This window comes from Prionailurus viverrinus, chromosome D4 (genome assembly GCF_022837055.1).
Source record: "Prionailurus viverrinus isolate Anna chromosome D4, UM_Priviv_1.0, whole genome shotgun sequence".
Classification (NCBI taxonomy): Eukaryota; Metazoa; Chordata; class Mammalia; order Carnivora; family Felidae; genus Prionailurus; species Prionailurus viverrinus.
Window position 1 is genome coordinate 3,143,074 of NC_062573.1, and position 15,061 is coordinate 3,158,134.

The 15,061-nt window shown below is 40.8% G+C and overlaps 1 protein-coding gene across 6 annotated transcripts in view; it reads left to right on the plus strand.

The window, feature by feature from the left end:
* The first annotated feature begins 1,978 nt into the window (after nucleotides 1-1,978).
* The window catches only part of MAPKAP1 (MAPK associated protein 1), a 246,146-nt gene continuing 233,063 nt past the window's right edge, over nucleotides 1,979-15,061 (plus strand). For 5 of the 6 annotated variants that reach the window (XM_047829295.1, XM_047829289.1, XM_047829292.1 and 2 more), the window contains exon 1: nucleotides 1,979-2,226. The gene's annotated coding sequence lies outside the window, so the exon portion shown is untranslated. Of the gene's footprint in view, nucleotides 2,227-3,852; nucleotides 3,915-15,061 lie in introns of all 6 variants that reach the window. The other variant, XM_047829290.1, reaches the window with a different exon arrangement.

Genomic DNA, 15,061 nt, shown 5'->3' on the forward strand with positions numbered 1-15,061 from the left:
CTCCACATGGGGCTCCATCTCACGAACAGCGAAATCATGACCTGAGCCAAAATCAAGAATTGGATGCTTAACTGACTGAGCCACCCAGGTGCCCCTAAAAATTTTATTTTTAAATAATCTCTACACCTAACTTGGGGCTCAAACCCACAACCCTGAGATCAAGAGTTGAATGCTGACCTATTGAGCCAGCCAGGTGCTTCCTCCTTTTTAAAGCACTCTTAAAAAGCTAAAGTCTTAAATTATTGACACCCCCCCCCACACACACACCTGTATGGCAAAACTTCCTTAGATTAACCCAATTGCTTACTCTTTTGTGTGCCTGTATCTTGACTTTTGAAACTAACAGTTTTAGAACAATCACACAAACCATTATATTAGTATTACCAATAAATTCAGAGACTCCATTCTCTGGGGGGGGTCCCCAACATTGTCCTTGAAATCTTATACTTCCCTGCCTTCCAACTTGCCTACTCTTTCAAATTCAATCAAACTTGACTGTAAGTTTCATGAGGGTGGAATCCTCGTCTGTTTTTTTCACCATTGAACCTCCGGTGCCTGGGATAAACTTAATACATAGGCACTCAGTAAGTATCTGTTTACTGACTAGCTATGTGCCAGGCTCTATTCTGTGTGAGTTTATGCATTAATTCATTAATCCTCCTGACAACCCAATGAAGTTAGTTAGGACTTTTGTCATTCCATTTTACAGATAAGGAAATTTAGAGGGGGTGTTTGGAGAATGAAGTCACAAAACTTGCAAGAGATACAGTTCCTTAGAACCTGTAAAACCTTAGGGGGTCCAGTTGATTTCAGTTTTAGATAGGTTGAGTTTTATGTGTCTGAGGGACAAACAGCAGCTGTGCTTCAGGCCAGAGCTCAAAAGGGACGTGAAAATGAAGATTAATATTTAGGAGGGGACCTGGTGACCTCGGATTTTCAAACCTTGTTCACACACGTTGCTTAGCCGAGTGCCTCCAACTGGTCCCCAACGGAACTGTGGTGGTGTGTGTGCAAGAGCACGTTTGGATCTCAAGGTGCTTTTTTTGGTGTTTTTTTCTCTGTATAAGCCAGATCAATCACATATTTGAATAGATGGGGGAGGATCCATGGTGTATTCGTTAGTGACTTTAATCTTGTGTAATGATGCCCCAGGGCTGAAATTCAGCCTTGACTTGTTTTTTTTTTCTTTTTCTTTTTCTTTTGCCAAGCCTCATTTTTGAGAGGCGTTCTGGACTCTTTCTCAGGAGAGAGAACGTATCACTGCACCACTTGGGTCCTTTCCCTTCACCGTGGCTTCCCCCATTGATTCTGTCGGGAGAGACTTCCAACGGTGAGCTCTTGTTCCGTGCCAGCCCTCTTACCTCGTGGAAACCTCCCTTCAGTTCTTAAAAAAGATTTTTTTTTTCATTTATTTTTGTGGAAGTATAGTTGAGACCTGCAGTTCTTGAGGAAGAGAATTCTTTCCACTTTGCAGATAACAAAGGTGATGACTAATGTTTACTAGGTATTTCTGTGTCAGGCACTGGGCTCAGCGCTTTAAAAGCTTCATCCCTTTCGACTCTCACAGGAAGACTCTAAAGTTGGATCTATTGTATGGATGAGAGAACTGAGTCTGAGAGGTGTCTTTTCCGAGAATACACTAGTTACACTTGGCATCTGAACCCAAGTCCTCAGCCTTTGTGACCCAGACGCAAACTGCCTCATCACTCATTTCTGGGTGAATGGAGGACTTTTGAAAGAGAATGCTAATGTTGATTTCTATCCGACGAAAATCCACAGACGGGTGCCTGCGCTACATTCCCAGCTGATCTCTGACTCAGGCCTTAGCCAGACCGCAGAAGTGCAGCGCATGCGTACGTCGTTTCGTTCGGCCCCGCCCCCCGGGAGGGCTTAACTCCTTGCTCTGGGGCTTGCGCACTGCATCCCCAGCCAGCTGCTTCCCCCCCCCCCGGTCGGGGACTTCCGGTACGCGGGGTGCAGTTCCGGGTCGTGGCGCGGCTCGGGGGCAACAGGGCTGCTGCTCGGCCGGCCGGCGGCGGCGAGCGCTGGGGGCATGAGGGCGAGCTGGGAAAGCGGCAATTGAGCCGGCCGGGAAGAGCGCCAGTCCCCAAGGAGTCCGAGAGTGAGGAGCCCTGGGCAGGGGCCGGGAGGCGCGGGGAAGCCGGGCTCTTCCCTCAGGACCGTGTCCCGGGGCCCACCCGGCCCGTAGAGTGGCAGCTGCTTCAGGTAAAGGTTGCCCCAGGCCACTAGCTCCGTCGCTCACTCTCCCGTCAGCCCACCCGTGGAGCCTGGCGGTCCTCCTCACTCCTAGGCTCCGGGTGCTGCCCCGAAGGGTAGTCCGCCTGGCCCTTGATAAGTCTTCCACAGTCAGCATTCGTTTCCTGGTCCTTTCCATAACTGGAGGCTGCCGTGAGCCTGACAGCTGGGTGTGTGATTGGGGGAGGAGAAGCCTGTGGACTGGCTGGAGTTGGGAGGGGGATGGGTTGGCTCGGGCAGTTTCTGGCCCCACCACTTGGCAACATCTAGGCATCCTAATCTTCATAACACGAAAATTAACTTTTTAAAGCATTGTCTGTGTGGTCCCTGATTCCTAGCGCCTCTTCTCCCCAGTTTCCTAAAGGGGTAAGCAGCCCACAAAACTTTATTTTCTAGCTGGAATCCTGCTGGGACTTAGTGGCAGAGTCTTCTAGATCTGGTTAAGGCTAAGAAAAAAAAAATGTAGTTTAAACAAGAGTATTACTTTAAGCAGAGACCCAAACGTTGACTCAGAAATTGGTTAAAATTTTATTCCTAATGAATGCAAATAATTTTTGAAGCCTGTCACACAGTACTTAGCAGTGTGCAAAGAATCATGTTACAAATCACGTCGGTTAAAACAAAGTGATCGTTCTCATTCTATTTTTCACAAGCAAAAGGGGTGGATTACTAATTTAAAAACTTAGTGGAACAGGAAAAGTTGGCACCATGTTATATTCCTCATCCTTTGAGTCCACACAAGGTGCTTAATAAATGCTGAAAGAGTTCTCGATGAAGCATTGATAATTGTGTTCATCTTTTTCAGTTTACACACTTGCAGGTTTGCTAGGGCCTGTGAGGCATGCTGGTGGCCCCATTGTCATTTAGCTTTGTGCTCCGGTCTGCTTTCAACTGCTGTGTGCCATAGTGTACTCACATTCCTCTATACCTCTTGATCTGGCTCCAGCTACGCTTGAAAAAGTCTCTTTCCCTCCTTCCGTAATTCCCTACCTTGATCCTTTACTTTAGATAAGCACGACCTCAAATCGCCTTTGTTTTTCTCTGTGTCCATTGTTTTTTGTTTGTTTGTTTGTTTTTTGTAGGACATTCTTTCTGCCTAGGTTTCTCCTTTTCTGTCCCCACCTATTGAGATGTTACCCTGGGCCCAGCTGAAATTGGTCTCCCTCAACCAAGTGGAGACAACCCCAGTTGAAAACGATTTCTTTTTCTGGAATCCTATAAACATTCATTATATCTGCAGTAATTTCATTTAGCAAACATATACTGAGTGTGTGTGTGTGTGTGTGTGTATGGCAGGTACTGTGCTAGACAGCTTATAGATAAATAAGGCTCAGTCCTTGCCTGCAAGGAGCTCAATTTAGTGAGAGAGAGAGAGAGATAAGGAAATAATTCCAAGATAGAGTGATAAGTGCACTGTGTGAAGGTTCATTCTGTGATACTGTGATATCACAGAAAGGGGGTAGGTCATTAGCTTTTGAGGAGTGTGCTGTGGTCAGGTAGTGCTTCATAATGTAGGGTTAACTAAGTTTTCTTTTACTGTGTACTGAAACTATTTATTGGTTTCTCTTATTTAATGATTTTAACCTCAATTTACAGATTAGGAAGACTCAGGATAAATTACACATCTGGTACGAAACAGAGACACGATTCAAACCCAGGTCTGTCTGATGTCCTACATCTGTGCTTTTTTTTCATTATGTGTTTTGCCTTCTTTTGCATAACGTAACACTCTATATGCAAGTACATATTGAAAAAAGTACAAGAGAAAAAACTATGAATGTCAAAATGAATGGTACAGCGAGTCCTTTAAATGTGGAGAAGACTGATCTTCCAAGGCAAGAAGGTGATAGGTGGGTCAGTTCAACTTTGAATATGAGCATGGAATACCTTCTATAGAGAATAATCTGGACTCTGGATTCAGTTCCTTGTCCCTCCTCTTACTGCTTCACCTTTGGCAAGTTTCTTAGTTCTAATCATTATTTTCCTCCAGTATGGGTTGGATTAGGGAGAATGTTTAATGAGCTAATGTGGATAAAGGGCCTGCCTGATATGAGGGCCCCTGAAATGATAGCTGTGCAGTGCAAAGATGAAATGCATGTGATGGTTTTAGAGTGGTGAGTAGACCAGACTAAATAAAGCCATTGCTTCTTTTAGTGGGGAGGTAAATTGGGGGGTCAGGAGGGGGTCAGAATTAGTGAGGGCTTCAGTATCAGTTAAGAGAGCTAATGTCCAGTTTCTGCTCAGAAGTTTTGCAGTTAAATGCTTTGAGAATCTTATGATTCACTCAGCAGTGAGAGGGAAATCGTAAGACCCTGGGGAGGCAAAGAGAAATAAAACCAGGTGCCCAGTCTGAGATGGTTGACATTCCAGTGGGGGAAACAGAAGTAGGTGCCAGTGAACTATAGTAAAGTACTATAGCTCCTATGATAGCTGCCGCACAGGGTCCTGTAACGCACAAAGGAGGGAACACTGATGATGGTGGCTAACGAGCACTTTGTGCTAGCATTGTGTTAAGTGCATTATCTCTTTCCTGTACAAAAGCGTGTCATTAGCATCCTGATCTTACAGGTGAGGAAACTAGAGCGCAGAAAAGTTAAAGAAATTCCCTGAGTTTATGCATGTGTTGGAGCTGTGAGTAGAGGGGATTATCTGCTAGACTTTGGTATCTTCACTCTTCTTTGTGATGTGGACGGGGACCCTCTGAAGAGACATCAGAGAGATGCTAGCCCTTGAGCCGTAGCTTCAGTGTGCCTTCATTATGTGAGGCAGCAGGGCTAATGAAGAATGAATGTGGCCGCTGCTGAAGCTCATGGTCTCATCCGTCACGTTAAATATATTTCTTTGTGTGTGTGTGGGGGGCGGGGGGGCTTGTTTTGTTTGTTGACTCATGACTGAAGACTTTAGAAACTTGCAGTTCAGTGGATTTATATATATTTATATATATCATTTATTATAATATATATAATATATATATTTATAATATATAATATATATATTTATATCAGGGTAAGAGAATTTGTTGGAAATCTGTTATTTGTATGTATAGGCCTTTTTTTTTTTTTTTTAATTTTTTTTTTCAACGTTTATTTATTTTTGGGACAGAGAGAGACAGAGCATGAACGGGGGTGGGGCAGAGAGAGAGGGAGACACAGAATCGGAAACAGGCTCCAGGCTCCGAGCCATCAGCCCAGAGCCTGACACGGGGCTCGAACTCACGGACCAAGAGATCATGACCTGGCTGAAGTCGTACGCTTAACTGACTGCGCCACCCAGGCGCCCCAGTATAGGCCTTATTTTTAAGGACATAGCCATAGATACCAAATTATTATATCACTAGGAATTCTGTCACATTGCATTTTTCCCCCATGGGAGGAGCTCTGACCTTGTGTTTTCTGTGAATTTGAGGTTTTTTTTTTAGAAGTTTTGACTCAAAAGTTAGCATATTTCAGTTTGTGCTAAACTTAATAATTGAACACTTACATTTTAGTCATTATTAATTTTTTTTAATGTTTCATTTATTTTGAGAAAGAGAGAGAGTGTGCATGTGTGAGCGGAGGAGGGGCAGAGGGAAAGAGAGAGAATTTCAAGGAGGCCCTGTGCTGTCAGCGCAGAGCCTGATGCAGGGCTTGAACTCATGAACTGTGAGCTCATGACCTAAGCTGAAATCAAGAGTCTGATGCTCAACTGACAGAGCCACCCAGGGGCCGCTCGTTGAATGTTTTTGTATCCCTTATTTCCTTCAATCTTTGTGGTTCTGTGACATAGGTGGTGTTACCCCCACTGAACACATGAGCAACCTGAGGCTTAGTGGTTAAATATATTGCCCGAATCACATAGCTAGTGAATGATAACACCAGAAAAATGTTGGCCAAAAAAGAGTAAACAAATATTAGTTCTCTTTTGAGCATATACCTCAGGGATCTCCAGCTCAAGTGCCCACGATAAAGAGTAGGACAGACCTTGGTGAATTGCATGTGACCAGTCTGAAGCAGTCGCGGCTCAGTTCCATTTGCTTGTTGCTATGTGAGGAAGCGGATCTGGTTTCCTTGGATCTTCTGAGAGATAATATTTTTATTTATTTATTTTTTAATTTTTAAAGGTTTTTGTTTTAATCCCAGTGGGGGATAATGGATAATGTTCTTTTTTTTTTTTTTTTTTTTTTTTTTTTTTGAGGGATAGTATTCTTGCTGAGCATTCAGGAGATGCTGAAAATCTGGATTTTAATGTATTTAGTTCTAAAATTTGCTATTTAAAAACTAATTGTATATACCAAAACACATTTGTGGGCTATGTACAGTAAGTACTAGATTGTCTGATTATAAACTCTGATCTGCCTGACGGCTGACATTTTGGTACCCACTGTTCAAAGTAGGAGGTACAACACATGTAATGATTATTGATCAGAAGTCTACTGGTAAATTGCCAGATTAAAAGTGTGTTGTAATTGACTCATACTGATATCTTTGGGGAAGTGACAGTTTGAATGCTTTCATTATATAATCAGGCTAATTTTCAGGAGTGATAGGGTTTGGATGAGGGCAAGACTTGGTAATACTTTTGATTTGTGCTGTTAGCATTTGAAGTTTGTTTATTTGTTTGTTTATTTTGAGAGAGAGAGAGCACGTGCGCATGCAAAAAGGGAGCGTGAGCGAGTGGGGGAGGGGCAGAGAGAGGGAGAAGGAAAATCCCAAGTAGGCTCTGGGCTAAGAGCATGGAGCTTAATTTCCTAGAACCTGAGCCAAAATCAAGAGTTGGATGCTTAACCAACTGAGCCACCCAGGCACCCCAGTGCTCTTAGCACGTTAGATGCTACCAGATTCTTGTATCTTTTGGTCTTTTCTACAGTATGGGAAGTGAACAAGGTGGGTAATCATAACCTCTTAAGATGAAGAAACTGATGCCTACTAAATTACAGTTTAGTAGAAAGTCCACCAGATTGAGAGGGACTTGAACTCTGAATATAATATACCACTAACAGCCTTTGGATTTTGTCAAGTCATTTACAAATCCTTGTATCTTTTTTCCATCTGGATGATAATGAGGACCTCAACTCAAGTCTTGCTCAGGTCTTTTCAGGATGCCAAGCTTCCTGATCCTAATTGACACTCTTAAAGTCATACAACTGATTACTGGCAGATCCCCATGGACAATGGTTCAAATCTAAAAATATGGTTCCTCTTCCTCTTCCCTTAACAGTAGGTAGGGAGCTACTGCTCAGCTTTTCCCTCCATTCTTTATTCATCACTAATTCTGGGAATGGACCTTGACAGGCCAGGTGCTTCCCAAGTGCATACAGTGTTTTGTTGACTATGTATACACAAGATTGAAAGGGGGCATAGGGATACCCAGCATAGTGAGAGAAATATGGCCAGGGAGTTCCTAGCCCAAGAGTTTAATATATTTTTGTTTTAATACCCAGCTTCTACAAGGTGAAAATAGAAGAAAGATTGGTCTTCTAGATACTGTTTTCATTCCTACTCTATTGTATAAGGAAATAACATAGAATATAAAAATGAAAATAAATCCTGACCAGTCACTCAAAATTTATTATCTCTAGTTGGCAGTGGTGTAGATATATAGAGGAAACAGATTTAATATAGGAAACACAAAATTTGGACCCAAAGAAGAGAACAGTTTTAAGTAATTGAAATTGAGAAAAATGGGAGAAACTACTTAAACAACAAAACTTAAATTCTGGAAACAGCCAAGGAGGTACTAGAATAACTACTGGAATTAGATTATAGTAATTGCTTGTGAAATAAATTGCATATTCTATCACATTTACCCCAAATATATGCAGTGTTAGATTTGTATCCTATCCTATGCTTTTATTACTGATGCAGACAAAATGGACTGAATGTGTAAAACTTCAAAAAAATAACATTTTTTAATTTCCCTACGGACACATTTTAAGATACTATATTATAAGTAAGTACTCTTTCAGCAGAGAAATTGGTAGAAAATTGTTCAAAGGAATGGTTTTCTTTTTAAAACAGTAAATTAAAAAAACCTTTTTTTTAACATTTATTTGTTTTTGAGAGACAGAGCATGAGCACAGGAGGGGCCGAGATAGAGAGACACACAGATCCCGAAGCGGGCTTCAGGCTCTGAGCTTTTAGCACAGAGCCCCACGCGGGGCTTGAACCCACGAACCGTGAGATCGTGACCTGAGCCGAAGTCAGACGTTTAACCAACTGATGTACCCAGGTGCCCTTAAAAATGGTTAAATTTTAAATCTGAACTTCACTTGTTGACGTAAAGGAGACTAACAAAGAACTGAGGTGCAGGCTTGAATCAATGTGAGGTGGGGCTTTAGAGTCCCACCCCCCTGTATTTGAATGCTGGCTCTGCCAGGTATTCCCTGTGTGACCTGGACATTCTGCAAAATGAGGATAATAGTGCTGGTCTCAACATATGGTAGTGGTGATGGTTAACTGAAACAACGTAAGTAAGTACCTGGTTCTCTGGTGCTTCTGGAGAGGTATGGGTACATTCAGGGGTATAACACATTCCAGTGTTAGTATAGTGTAATAAGAAATGACTCGGAATGGTTGTGAAGAAATGAGACTCGTTTTCGTGTCTGGATCGTGAGATTAATCTTGTTCATTTCTACCTGTGCTTTGTGAATTAATGCACCTACCAACCGTGCACTGTTGGGGAAGGGTTTCAGTATGCTCTTTCCAGGTGGAAGGTTAAATGATCTATTTAGATTAAATGAATTGATCTGTTGAATAACGATAAGCACTTCCATTGCTTATATTACCTTTATGTGTGTGTGCCCATGACTACCCATTGAAGTTGTTAAAACAAGGGATATCACGTTCTCCTTGTCTCTGTCCTAATGCTGAAACTGAAGCTTTGGAAGTAGAGCGATTGAAGGCAGAGATCTGATAATGACAAAGCTAGGGTGCAAACCTTTGTTTTTTCACTCTAAATACAATGCTTTTGTCACTATTACATGCTATTCTGGATTTGGATGTTGGAACTGGCCCTTGTTTTGGGATGGTCATCAACACAGCCCTTCTTACTTATTTAAACTTAATGCTTACAGAAAGTTATTACTCATTATACAGTGAAAGTATTTGGTTACAGGTATAATCTTATAACATGAAGCTTAAAGGTTTAATAAAGCTCTAATAATAATTGGGGCATCCTGGTGGCACAATTGCTTGAGCGTCTGACTCTTGATTTTGGCTCAGATAATGATCTCACTGTCCTTGACTTCCAGGCCCCTATCGGGCTCCATACTGGCAGCATGGAGCCAGCTTGGGATTCTCTCTTTCCCTGTCTCTGCCTCTCCCCACTCAGCTCGCTCTCGCTCTCTCTCTCAAAATAAATAAACTTAAAAAAAAAAAAACACCTCTAATAGTAATACTTATTGAAAGCAGAGATTGGTGGTGATTGCTTACTCATATGTTGCTAGTGGGAATATAAATTGGTGAAAATTTTCTGGAGAGAACTTTGGCATTATTTATCCAAGTTTAAAAAAATAAGTCACGCAAGCCTTTTGAACTTGTAATTCTGTTTTTAGAAATTTTTATTAAAGAAATAATCAGAAATGTAGAAAAATATTTATGTTGAAAGATGTTCACTGTAGCAGTACTTAAAATAGCAAAAATTAGAAACCACTTTAGTAGCCAACAAAGAGAAATTATGGAAAAGCCAATCAGTGGAAATATTGTGCAGTCATCTTAGATGTCTTAGAAGAATTTTAGTGACATAGTAATATGCTCATCATGTAACATATGGTGGGAAAAGGCTATAAAATTATACAAATTATTTATTTATTTATTTTTTAAATGTTTATCTTTATTTTTGAGATAGAGACAGAGCATGAGCAGGGGAGAGGCAGAGAGAGAGGGAGACACAGAATTGGAAGCAGGCTCCAGGCTCTGAGCTGTCAGTACAGAGCCCAACGCTGGGCTTGAACTCGTCAACTGTGAGATCATGACCTGAGCCGAAGTCGGACGCTCAACCGACTGAGTCACCCAGGTGCCCCAAAATTATACAAATTATGATCTCAATTATGTCAAACATATATGCAAGGGAAAAGAAGAAATAGGTGGTCAGATTATAGGTCTTTATGCTTTTTTGTGTTTTCCAAAGTATTCTGATTTTTTTAATAGAAAAATCATTTTAGTTTCAGCCTGATACTAAGAAATTTGAGTAGAACCAGGGAAAATCATTCCATCAAAAATTTTCACTAATGCAGGTGATCTGAACTTCTAAATGCATTGTATTTTCAAGTTTTGACCTCAGTTGTTTTATGTTTAGAATATGGTTTTACGTATCTTGACATAAATGATGTGGAGATTCCCAGGCTAGCCTTTCTCTCTTCCCCGCAAATCCTGCGTAAGACATTATTATCATGGAAGAAGAGTTGCATTTGTGTTGGTGGTACCAGTGTCCTAGTGCTACTATCACCTCTTCAGTGACCAGTGGGACAATGGTAGCCCTGTGACAGCTGTCTTTCAGAGAGAGAACACTCCTATATCTGGGAGCTGGACATTGGTATGTAGAGCTTTCATGTGAACTAAATGCTTCTATACTGGGAAGTGCTTTATTGGTATGGGAAATTGTATGTGTGACTTTCTCACTTTTTTTAAGAAAAAATTAAAGGTCAAAGTTTGGGTTTTAATTCTCCTGATAACAGTATTAAAAAAGTATGAATATTAGAATGTCATGACGAATTGGTACTTTTCTGATTGCCATCTATTCCATAATAGAAATAGCAATAGTTTCTGCACATACAGATCAGCAAGATGGCCAGTTAGGGTTTTTGTTGTCATTGCTGTTGTACATGTAATTCTCCTATATGCAATATAAGAAACATGCAGAAAATTTAACGATGTATTTGAGCATATTTAAATTAGGAAAATACCAGGCAAGATGTTTCTTTTTGTAAACTGCTTCTGTCCAAAGCATTCTGTATATTATCAGAATGAAAAATGACAGCACTTTGTCATCTGTTCAAATTGATATTGCACTCTATGCAATGACAGCTGAAAAGGCCCACAGGTGCCATATAAAGAGGTGACCATGTTGTCATATTTCATTTCGGCATCCCTCTGCAAAGCCATAATTACCTAATTAGGTTGTTAATTAGGAGATTAGCATTTCACTATATTGATAGAATGCTCTTTACCGGCGTGGGGCTAGATACAGATTTGTCTGCCCTAATTTATAATCTCTGCCGTTTTTGTACTTATTTATTTGCTTAAGTTCCTGATGTGGGGCAATTCAGTTTACCTGAGAAACAGTTTGTTTATAAGCTAATGAAGCTATGATCACTGGATTAAAGTTGCTGAGTTAAAATGTGAACCAAATTAAAAGGGTGGTTACATCCCCAAAATGATAATAAATATTCTGAGTTGGTAGAACCTGTATTCTCATTAGCAGAGGCAACAAATACATGATAAGATATAAAACTGTTAGTATGAAAAAAAAAATCCGAAATACAAAAACTAAGTCTGAAATGTGATAGATATTTAACATATCCTAAACTAGGTGAAGGAAACTATTTAGTTATCTTGAATAACAAATGTCTGTCATTTACACTGGAGACTTATAAAATATGTTAAGTATTTTGAACATGTTTCAGAAATTGAAGCTTGGTAAATAACTTTGGAACAAATATATTCAGTCTTCAGTTTAGACTTCTTTAGATAGTCATCATGCATCAGGGTTTATTTCATTTGTACCTCTGTCCATTAGTCTGTGCTTGGAACATTCTCTTCTCACGGCCTTTGCAGTCCTGAGTGCTTATGGAATTTGAAGTATTTCATAGCAACCTTCACTTGGTGAACTATTTGGAGTAAGCGGCATTTCTATCAAGTGTGTCTAACCTTTTTTTGGGGAGTGGGGTAGGGATCCGCAAAAAAATGATTTTCTTCTTTTTACTCCAGTGCATGACTTGACTATAATGTTTGTAATTTGCATTATATGTACCTTTTCTGCTCTTTCCAGTTAAGGAGCACGGTGTTAGCCACTGTGGTAGTAGTTTAGCTTCTTTTTTTTTTTTTTTTTTTTAACGTTTATTTGTTTTTGAGAGAGAGAGAGAGAGAGAGAGAGAGAGAGAGAGAGACAGTGCGAGCAGGGTAAGAGCAGAGAGAGAGAGAATCTGAAGCAGGCTCCAGATTCTGAGTTGTCAATACAGAGCCCAACATGGGGCTCGAACTCATGAACCGTGAGATCATGACCTGAGCTGAAGTCAGATGCTTAACCAACTGAGCCATCCAGGCACCCCTTTAGCTTCTTTTGATGTAATCAGGATGATAGCTGTTGGAGTTGTAGAAAGTGTATGTGCACTTAAGTCCTTTTCCCACACAGTTGTTATGAAGAATTGCCTTTGTTTGATCTGTAATGTTCTTTAAAATTATAAAAATATCTTAAAATATTTGTATATGAAAAAAATATACTATCAAGTTAAGGTTTTGCTTAATTGTAATCATTCATGTATTCAGTCTCTTTGCTGAATACATAGGAGGCACCAGGCATATGTCTGGGAATTGAGCGATGCAAACTGCAGACACTGACTCTGCTCTCATGGGACTTACAGTCTAGTACAGGCTACTTGGAGAAGTGTTTAGTAATGAGGGTGAAGGTGAATATGGAGGAGTACCTACCCGGGACTTAATAAGGTCAAACCTTCCTGGGGCAGGTGAAGTCTGAATTGGGATCTGAAGGATGAAGGAGCCAGTAGTGTCTGAGTGAGGTGGAAGGACAGAGAAAACCGTTCTAGACAGAAGGAGTATATGTTCAAAAGCTTGAAAAAACCTGTGTATGGCTAGAATAAAAAAAACTAAAAGCAGAAGTAGAAGATGGAACTGCAGATGTGGGCAAGGTTCAGTTTACTAAAGAGTTTGGGAAGTCACTGAAGAATCTTAAGACAAGTTAGGAAACAAGTTAGGTGAGAGATGGTGGCTTGGATAGGTTATAAAGATACAAGTGAATGAAATCTAAAGAGAAGAGGATGCAGAGGCTTAATTAAATGGCTGTAGGTTTCTCAGGAGTCAAGAATTTTGGTTTTTAGTTTTTATTAGTTTTTAAATTTTTTTTAAATATTTATTTCTGAGAGAGAAGAGAGTGAGAGTGAGTGGGGCAGGGGCAGAGAGAGATGGAGACACAGAGTCCGAAGCAGGCTCCAGGCTCTGAGCTGCCAGCACAGAGCCCAACCCGGGGCTCAAACCCATGAACTGCGAGATCATGACCTGAGCCAAAGTCGGAAGCTTAACCAACTGAGCCTCCCAGGTGCCCCAAGGAGTCAAGGATTCTAATTTGGACATTGGATTTGTTTTATAATTTTAAGTGTGAGAATGAGTTTTAGTATATCAAAGGGAAGAGGTCATGAGATTTCTTTTCCGATTGGCCAAAACATGTACAGTACTACCAGCTAGTTTTCTTTCAGGTGAATTGGGAAGAACGCTCATATTTGAGTGTCACTTTTGGTTCCTGCACTGTGACAACAGCTTTGTGGGGTATGCGATAATGTCTTAATAAGGTCCAGAGACACTGCGATTTTTCCCAGTTTTCTGTTACTGGGTTACTGGGTGGTGGAATTGGAGCACACCTGAGCTCTCCAAAGCCTTTGTTCTCTGCTGTGCCATGTTGCCTTTCTTGTTTTATCTCCTTTTTGTTTTTTTCAAAGTGAGGAGAAGTACTCCCCACAGACCAGTAGCTCAGTGGGTTGCTGACCGAGGCATTGTGTTAACTCTGTGGCTTCTTCCGCCCAGCTCTAGTGTGGATTAGTGTCTGGTGCTTTGGTAGGAGAAGCCGCTCCAGTGCCCGAGTATTTGTTTCAGCAAAGTCCAAGATTCTGTTGGCATTTCTGGCACCAGGATTTAATCTCCCTCAGCTAGAAATGCAGAGTAGCTACCTCCACATGAGTTCACTAGCATATATGAAAGTTCTCCTCCTTTTTCTGGGGAAAAGACTGGGAAACTCCCATTTTTGCATGAGGAATTTAGTATCTTTTGATATAATCAACTTGTAATGCAAATTGTTTTCAGAAATTTCATGGTTATAGTGGCCACTGCTGTTCAGTTAAGTGGTTTGTTGGCATCATTGTGTTGGAATCACTTGAAATAGAAGAAATCTAGGAAGCAGCAGCATGGATTCTATTCTGTGTTTCAACCCCCACCCCCATTTTTGAAATTGGGATATAATTCTTATGCCATAAAATCCACCCCTTTAAAGTGTACAATTTAAGAGTTTCTAGCATATGCACAGAGTTGTATAACCACCATTGCTATAAAATTCCGGAACGTTTTTATCACCCAGAAGGAAACCCCAAGTTTCCACAAGTGACCACAAGTAGTCACTCCTCATTCCTCCCTCCCACAGCCTCTGGCAACCATCAATCTACTTTCAATGAACCTTTCATAAAAATGGAGTCATGCAGTATGTGGCCTTTTGTGTTCGGTTCTTTTACTAGCATAATGTTTTCAAGGTTCATCTGTGTTGTTGCATGTACCAGTACTTCACTCCTTTTTATTGCTGAATAATATTCCATTCTATGGAAATACCACATTTTGCTTATTAATTCATCAGTTGGTGGAGATGTGTTTTTCCCCCCACTCTTTGGCTATTGTGAATAATACTGCTATGAACATGGCTGTGCAGGTTTTTGTGTGAACGTATGTTTTCTGTTCTTTGGGGTGTATACCTTGGAATGGATTGCTGGGTCATATGGTAGGTAACATTTTGCAGAATTGCCAACCATTTTCAAAAGTTCCATGAGCCCTTTGTCTTGATAAACGGGAAATTTTCCATTTTTCATGTTCATTCCGGTTCATATGTGAACCTG